The sequence below is a fragment of the Gossypium raimondii genome, chromosome 13 (assembly GCF_025698545.1).
Source record: "Gossypium raimondii isolate GPD5lz chromosome 13, ASM2569854v1, whole genome shotgun sequence".
In the NCBI taxonomy this organism is placed as follows: domain Eukaryota; kingdom Viridiplantae; phylum Streptophyta; class Magnoliopsida; order Malvales; family Malvaceae; genus Gossypium; species Gossypium raimondii.
The window spans coordinates 24,068,462-24,075,905 of record NC_068577.1 but is presented as its reverse complement, the minus strand read 5'-3'; positions in this window follow the sequence as shown (position 1 = coordinate 24,075,905).

Below are 7,444 nucleotides of genomic sequence, written 5' to 3'. Positions count from 1 at the left end.
TAACTTTATGTCTTCATTTAGACCTTTGTGAAATCGTTTACACATTACGATTTCAGTCGAGATACATTCCCTGGCAATGTATTGCATATTAAATTGGTGTTTTAGTTTGTCTTAATCGAGTTTTAATTTGTCTTACAGGTTATTCAAATAGCCGACTGGACATTCATGTATTATTCCAAATTCATTGAAGCTCATTTAAGAAGAAACATGCACTCGATTGTTCATGAACCTTGGAGTTGCTTGGTGCACTCTTTCAAGTGTCCATTCGTGAAACGATGAGACAATCATTCAATGGACCATTCAATACTAGGTGTTCACACCCAAAGAACCATTCAAATCCGAGTGTTCACACCAAAGATCCTTCGGGCCCCACAAGTTGCATTGATTAGCTCAGCATACATTCAGTGCACTAAGGGAGCTTTAACTTAGAATCATAATCATCATTGACTGATCAAGTTGTAATAGCCCAATTTAGAGTTAAAATAATATTTTAATATTATTTTTTATGTTTATAGTATGTGAATTGACATGTGTGAAATTTTTGTGTTTTAATTTTGTTGTTTTAGTGCCGATTTAATAAAAAGGCTTAATTGCGAAAGATGAAAAAGTTGATAGTTAAATATATAAGGGCTGAATTGTTGATGTCTTTATAGCATGAGGTATTTATCATGCAACTAGACCATTTAATTCATGCATGGACACTTTTGGATATGAGTTAGTGGAAATGGAATAAAATTTTAAAGGTTAAAAATGGAAATGAATAAGTAAATGATAATTAAATAAAATAAAAGCATAAAAATAAGCCATTATCATCTTGTTTTTGTCTAAACACAAAGGAAAAAGAAACGTTTGAAGCTTCATTAGGTTCGACACTTGTTTACCTAGATTAAGGTATGTTCTTTGCTCGATTTTTGATAATTTTTACGTTTTTGAGATCATTGCTTTGTATATTACCTAGCCCAAGTTTTAATTTTTAGAATTTATGATGATTTTGAGAATTGCCATTGATGAATTTATGAGCTTTGTGATGTTAGATGATAGATTATGAAAGATATGTTTTGGATTAATATGTTTTGTATTGGAAATTTTGATGATTTTGAGCAATTAGGGTTAAATTGTGAAAATAATATTTTGAGGGACTAAAATGTGAAATAAATGAAATTCATGGACTTGTATGAGCATGAGGAAGATTCGGCCTAAGCATGGGACATTGAAATTTTGCATATTTTGTGTTTTATGCAATAGGGACTAAATTGTGAAAAGTGTAAAATGTCAGGGGCAAAATGGTAATGTTCTTATTTATGTGTTTTGGACTGAATTGAATGAAATTATGTTTGAATGAGTTTAATTTGAATATGTTTAGATCAAGAATTAAAGAAATCGGACTTGGATCGGGGAAAACTAAAGTCGTCGATTATTCGTTCTGTTTCGATTATCGTTGTCCGAGGTAAGTTTACAAGCAAATAGACGTTGTAATTTTTAAATAAATATTAGTTATATATAGCTGAAATGAAATATGCAAATATATATATATGGTAGCCGAATGTGTATATGTTTGAGAAGTAGGAATAGATGTGAATGTAATTTGTTGATATTTAGCACTGAGTGTGCGAGTATAAAATAGCTACGGCTATACGAATGGCACTAAGTGTACAAAACTAAATTGACGATATATGAATAACGAGCACTAAGTGTGCGATATCAAGACCAATTTGGTTTAATGCGAGGGCAATAAGTGTGTGATTTCATTATGGCTTCAGCTAATTATTGAGCACTAATTGTGCGGATCCAATGAATGATAAAAAGGTGATCAAACGAGTTAATATATATCGAGATCTAAAGTGGTAAATGTGATATATAAATACATGTTATTACAGGTATGTAATAAGTTAAATACTATATGATAACAAGGTAAGTTGGCTACTTGATTTGTGATATAAATTATATATGATGCAAATGAAAGTATACGTGTGTATGAAAGTCTATATTTGGCCAAATGGTAAGTATATCGTAATTGTGATTTATATGTATTTATATATGAATGAATACATTCGGTAAAGAGTGTGTATGTGACTTGAAAGTGAAAAATAACTATGTTATTATTTACATGTGTATTCGGCCAAGTTAAATTTGATTCATAGTTACATGTTTGATATTTAAATTTTGTAAACTCGAATGTGTATAAATGAATACGATAGCATTATTCGGTTTTGTTATATTGAATTATTAATGTCATTGAATTGTTTATTTTCTTCTGACTTACTGAGCTGTGATAGCTTATTGTGTATGTGTGTTTGCCCCGGTTTTTTAGATTTTGGAAGCTAGTTACGGACTCGGGGATCGTCAGCGAAGTCAATCACACTATCGTTCGTTTATCAGTACCTATAAAAGTTAAACTTAAAACCTATGGCATGTATAGGCTATACTACCCTTTTGAATATATTTTGAATGATGTGTATATATATAATAAGCCATGCGAAAAGGGCTTGTTTATTTTGATGTGTATAATTTCATGCTTTGATCAAATATTATGGTTGATGATTTGGCTATGTTTCGTAAATGGTTGAGACTAATAAAAAATGCTTTGACTTGATTTATCATATATGAGAATGAGTTGTTAATTTAATACGTTATATAAAGAAAAGTATTGTTATGTTTTGGAAGATATCATGTTTTGATAATTATGCATATTAGTTGTGATAGACAAGTAAAATTGATTGATATGATATGATATATGTGTGAGCTATGTTTGAGACCATGGAGGATATATCTTTATATTCGTAATTGAGATTGAATTTGGATTATCTTTTGCTATGTGAAAGTTGTATATTGATTTGCCATGAATATATGGTAGTTGGAATTGGTAATTTGCATAATGAGTCTTGTTTATGGAATTGGTCTTATAAATGACCTTTGATACATTGGGGAATAAATATTACTAGCATATATATATAGGATCGGCTTTAGTATGTTATGCATGGAAATGTTTGAGTATTGGTGAATTTGACATTGGTTAAAGCATAAGTTTTGAGCATAATTGTATTTGGCTAAAGCTTGAGAAATTGACCATGTGAATAGTAACTTTAGTTATTTGATGAATAAATACCAATATGCGATTTTGATAAATGGTTTTGAGTATTTGATTAATAATGATTGAATATTCTATGAAGGTATACAAATGCTTATTACATATTCGGCCTAATATATATATAATTGTTTGTATTTACAAAGGTTTTATATATATGTGCAAGTTATAACAAAATGGTTACGTGTAATATAGGTAAATTTTAAATGTGAGTTATAGATAAATATATCATTATTGTTTATAGTTGGTTTGTTAGCTGAGTTGGCGACATGTTGTATGACCGAATGTGGTGCTGAATTAGTTAAAAACAAAAAAAAAATGATATTCTGGATATTTTTACTGATGAGCTATGTGATTATGTGATTATGATATATAATATTTTTACTTGATTAGTTTAAGAGTTTGAACATGTGTATATTTATGATCATTCGAAATTAAGTTTAGTCCCGTAATTCCTCGTAACCCTATTCCGGCGACGGTTATGGGTTAAGGGTGTTACACAAGCTATTGATTCATTTAGCTCAACTCTATGTCCACTCTAATGATTGTTCGGGAACTTCAAGTATCAAGCATCAATGACTGTTCGGGGACTTCAACTGTTAAAGCTGATTAATTAAGTTCTTCAACAACTAATCAGCTGAATTAAATTAAATTTTAGCTTTCTTTAGTTGTAATTATTTTTTGTCTATTCGGCTGGTACTTAGCTGCCTATAAATAGTTTGCTTGTAACCTGTTTTGAGAACTTTTGATCCTTGAATGAATTTTAACATATTTGTGAGTTTGTTCAACTCTCGTTGTTCTTTGCGATTCAAATTGACTTATCTAGCTTGCTAGTGGTGTCAATCTGTTTCTTTTCGAACTTATCACACAAAGAATGTGGCGTTCAACCCCTTATACCGATTAGTTCCTATCGTCCTAGATAAAGGGTCACGGTCCTATCCATCTATTCATCTATCACCTTGATAGCTCCATAAGAATTGAGTCTCTATTCTTTAATAGTGGTTCATTCTTCTGCTGTTGAGTTCAAATTCCATCTTTCCATCAATTTATCATTCATATATTTCCTTTGTTTAAAACTATCAACCTTTGAAACAACCTTTTTGATTAACATAAACTTTGTTACTTAATTTTGCGATAGGGCAGGAAACAACTCAATTTCCTCAACAAATATGAGTTCGCATCATTTTCGGATCATTTTCAGCGATAGCTCTGAATTCTCCTGCCCCATATTTACGAATTTTATTTATAGGAGGCTTACCAGTTCTAACAAGTTTTGTACCTTGGGGCATATCAGGAACTATTTGAGAAATAGGAAGGGGTGGAGGTTGTTGTACTGCCGGATTTATTCTTCAAATTCTGTAAACCATTCGTTCATCATTTGGAAGAAGACTTCTTTAGTCTTTTCTCCTCGGTCCTCAAATACAAGCCTTCTACTACTTGAGGCTGCTCTTTGAACTGAAGCTTGAGCATTGCTTTTAGGTTTTTCAGATTTAGCTCGGTTGGATGACTTTACTATATGAAAAACATATTTAAAATGGTCAGGAGATATCACACCATCACAGATTATATAATGACATGTATAGCTAGAATCGTATATGCTACGTTAGTCCAAGAATCGGCTAAACCGTAGCTCTGATACCAATAAATGTAACACCCCTAACCCGTATCCTTTGCCAGAATAGGGTTACGGAGTACTACCCGAATATATAGATCAAATACAGGCATTTCATATTATTTAACATTCATATTAGAAATTATTCATAAAGTCCCTTATATGAGCCCTCGAGGCCAAAAACGTGTATTAGAAACAAGTTGGGACTAAACCGGGTGATCAGATAATTTTTTGCAAAATTTTAATTTTTTTTCAAGGTACAGGGGACACACGCCCGTGTGGCCAAATTGTGTGGCTCACACGGTCAAGAGACACGCCCGTGTCTCAGGCCATGTGGGCATTCGAAGTAGGGCACACAGCCGTGTCCCAGCCTGTGTCCAAAATTAGGTGCTCATTGGTACGAGTCACATGGTTAAGCCATACGCCCGTGTGCTAGGCCATGTGAGCATATTGACTAGTATTAATTAGGTGCAGGGGTCACACGGCCAATCCACATGCCCGTGTGCTAGGCCGTGTGAACATTTCAAGCATTTTGTTTTGCAAAATTTAAATATGCAGGGGACACACAGCCAAATCACACGCCCGTGTGCTAGGCCGTGTCTCACACACGGTTGAGACACACGCCCGAGTCTCTACCTGTGTGGACAAAATAAGTCATTTCCAACCCTTATTTCTCACCCAATTTGTCTTCCACCTACATTCACACTTAAACACATTCACAAGCCAATAAGATATATCCAAATCAAGCCAATACCAAGTATCATATATGACATATCAATACATATGACCAACTTCTTCTTTTTATCAAATTAACCTAATACTTATAAAATATCTTTGTACCAAATATGCCATTTCAACCATTTAGCAATATATCTATATGATTTCTATCACTTATTCATTTCAAACACACATTAACCATATATAGACTTTTATATACTCATCAAAACATATCTATCACAAGTAATTCCAATGGCTAGTTACAACCAAAACACATACATGCCATTAATGGCCCGATTCAACCTATATGTGCCATTATAACTAAAATTTAGTTCGATACATATACCGAAATGAGCCGAAGGATAGTGTAAGATATCTCCGCCGAGCTTCCAACCCAACGAGCTTCAGAGTACTATAAGAAAGAGAAAACAAAACAGAGTAAGCATTTTATGCTTAGTAAGTTTGTACAACGGGTAATTAACTTACCATTCATTTTCATTTAAGGCAAGCATATAAAGCATACTCAAGCAATTTGGCCAAAAGCCCTAACACATATCCTCATCAACATTGTTAGACATGTATTTCATATAAACATCAAGAAACATGTGTGAGCTCAACAATAAACAATTTCTATATACTTATACTTTTCACATCACATGTCCATAAACATGAATAAAATATATCATTGTATTTCAAGTATTTCTCATAGTAATTCATCTTGAATTCATATTATCTCATATCAAAACTTTTCCCATTGAATCATTTAAAATATCGACGGATATAAGTGTAGTACACATGAAGTGTACAAAACTGTAAATCGTCAATTTAGATTCGGGAATACTCATACGAGCACATAAACAGGAAGCTCACGTGAGCCATGTAATTGGAAGCTCTGGAGAGCCATTAACAGGAAGCTCATACGAGCCGGTTTCGGGAAGTTTCAGGTGAGCCAGTATCAGGAAGCTCTAGAGAGCCAATTAATCGGGAAGCTCATGAAAGAGCCTTTGATAAGGAAGCTCCGAAGAGCCATATAACGGGACGCTCATAAAAGCTGCGGTGTGCCTGCAACACATGTAGGATCACAACCAATCGGGATGCTCCAAAGAGCTATTAACTGGAAGCTCACAAGAACCATATAACGGAAAGCTCATGATAGCTAATAACGGGACGCTCTTTCGAGCTGTGGTGTATCAACAACACATACAAGACCACAACCAATTCGAGAACCCTATATCCATTGAATCTTATTTATACAAATGGGACTTAATATTTATTGAGCATTGTTGGATATGTAATCAATTTCATATATATGGTATTTATACAATTCACATATACAACATTCAATTCAAACATATAAATATTTAAAATTTAGTTACACGAACTTACCTCAACAAGTGTTCGTGTATTTGTTATCTACTAATCCGATACCTTCTCTTTTTCTCATTCTAACTCTGTATTTAGTCTATCTGGATCCATATGAATGAATTTAACATCAATTCATATTCAATTCACATCTTTGGAAAAATTACTATTTTGCCCCTATACTTTCATTTAATTACAATTTCATCCTTAGGTTCAGAAAATAAAATTCATCCAATTTAATGCTTATTCCAAGCCAGCCAATTTTTACATGTAACAATAGCAGCCCATGTATTTCATAAAATTTAGAATTTTTCCATTAATTTTACATCTTTTCAATTTAGTCCCTAAATCTTGATTTCATCAAAATCCCCTTAACAAAACTTATTTATCTATCAACAGTCTTTATTTTCTACCATAAAACTTTATAATTCAACTATATTCATCAATGGCAAAACCCTAGTACTTTGATAACTTTATAAATTAATCCTCGAAATAGCTAGATTAAGTTATTACGATCTCGACAAATTAATCCCCAAAATAGCTAGATTAAGTTATTATAATCCCGAAAATATAAAATTACTAAAAACGGGACAAGAAAACATACCTAATTGAGCCAAATAGGTTTGCTCAAAACCCAAATTCCATAACTCGAGTTTCCATATTTTTGT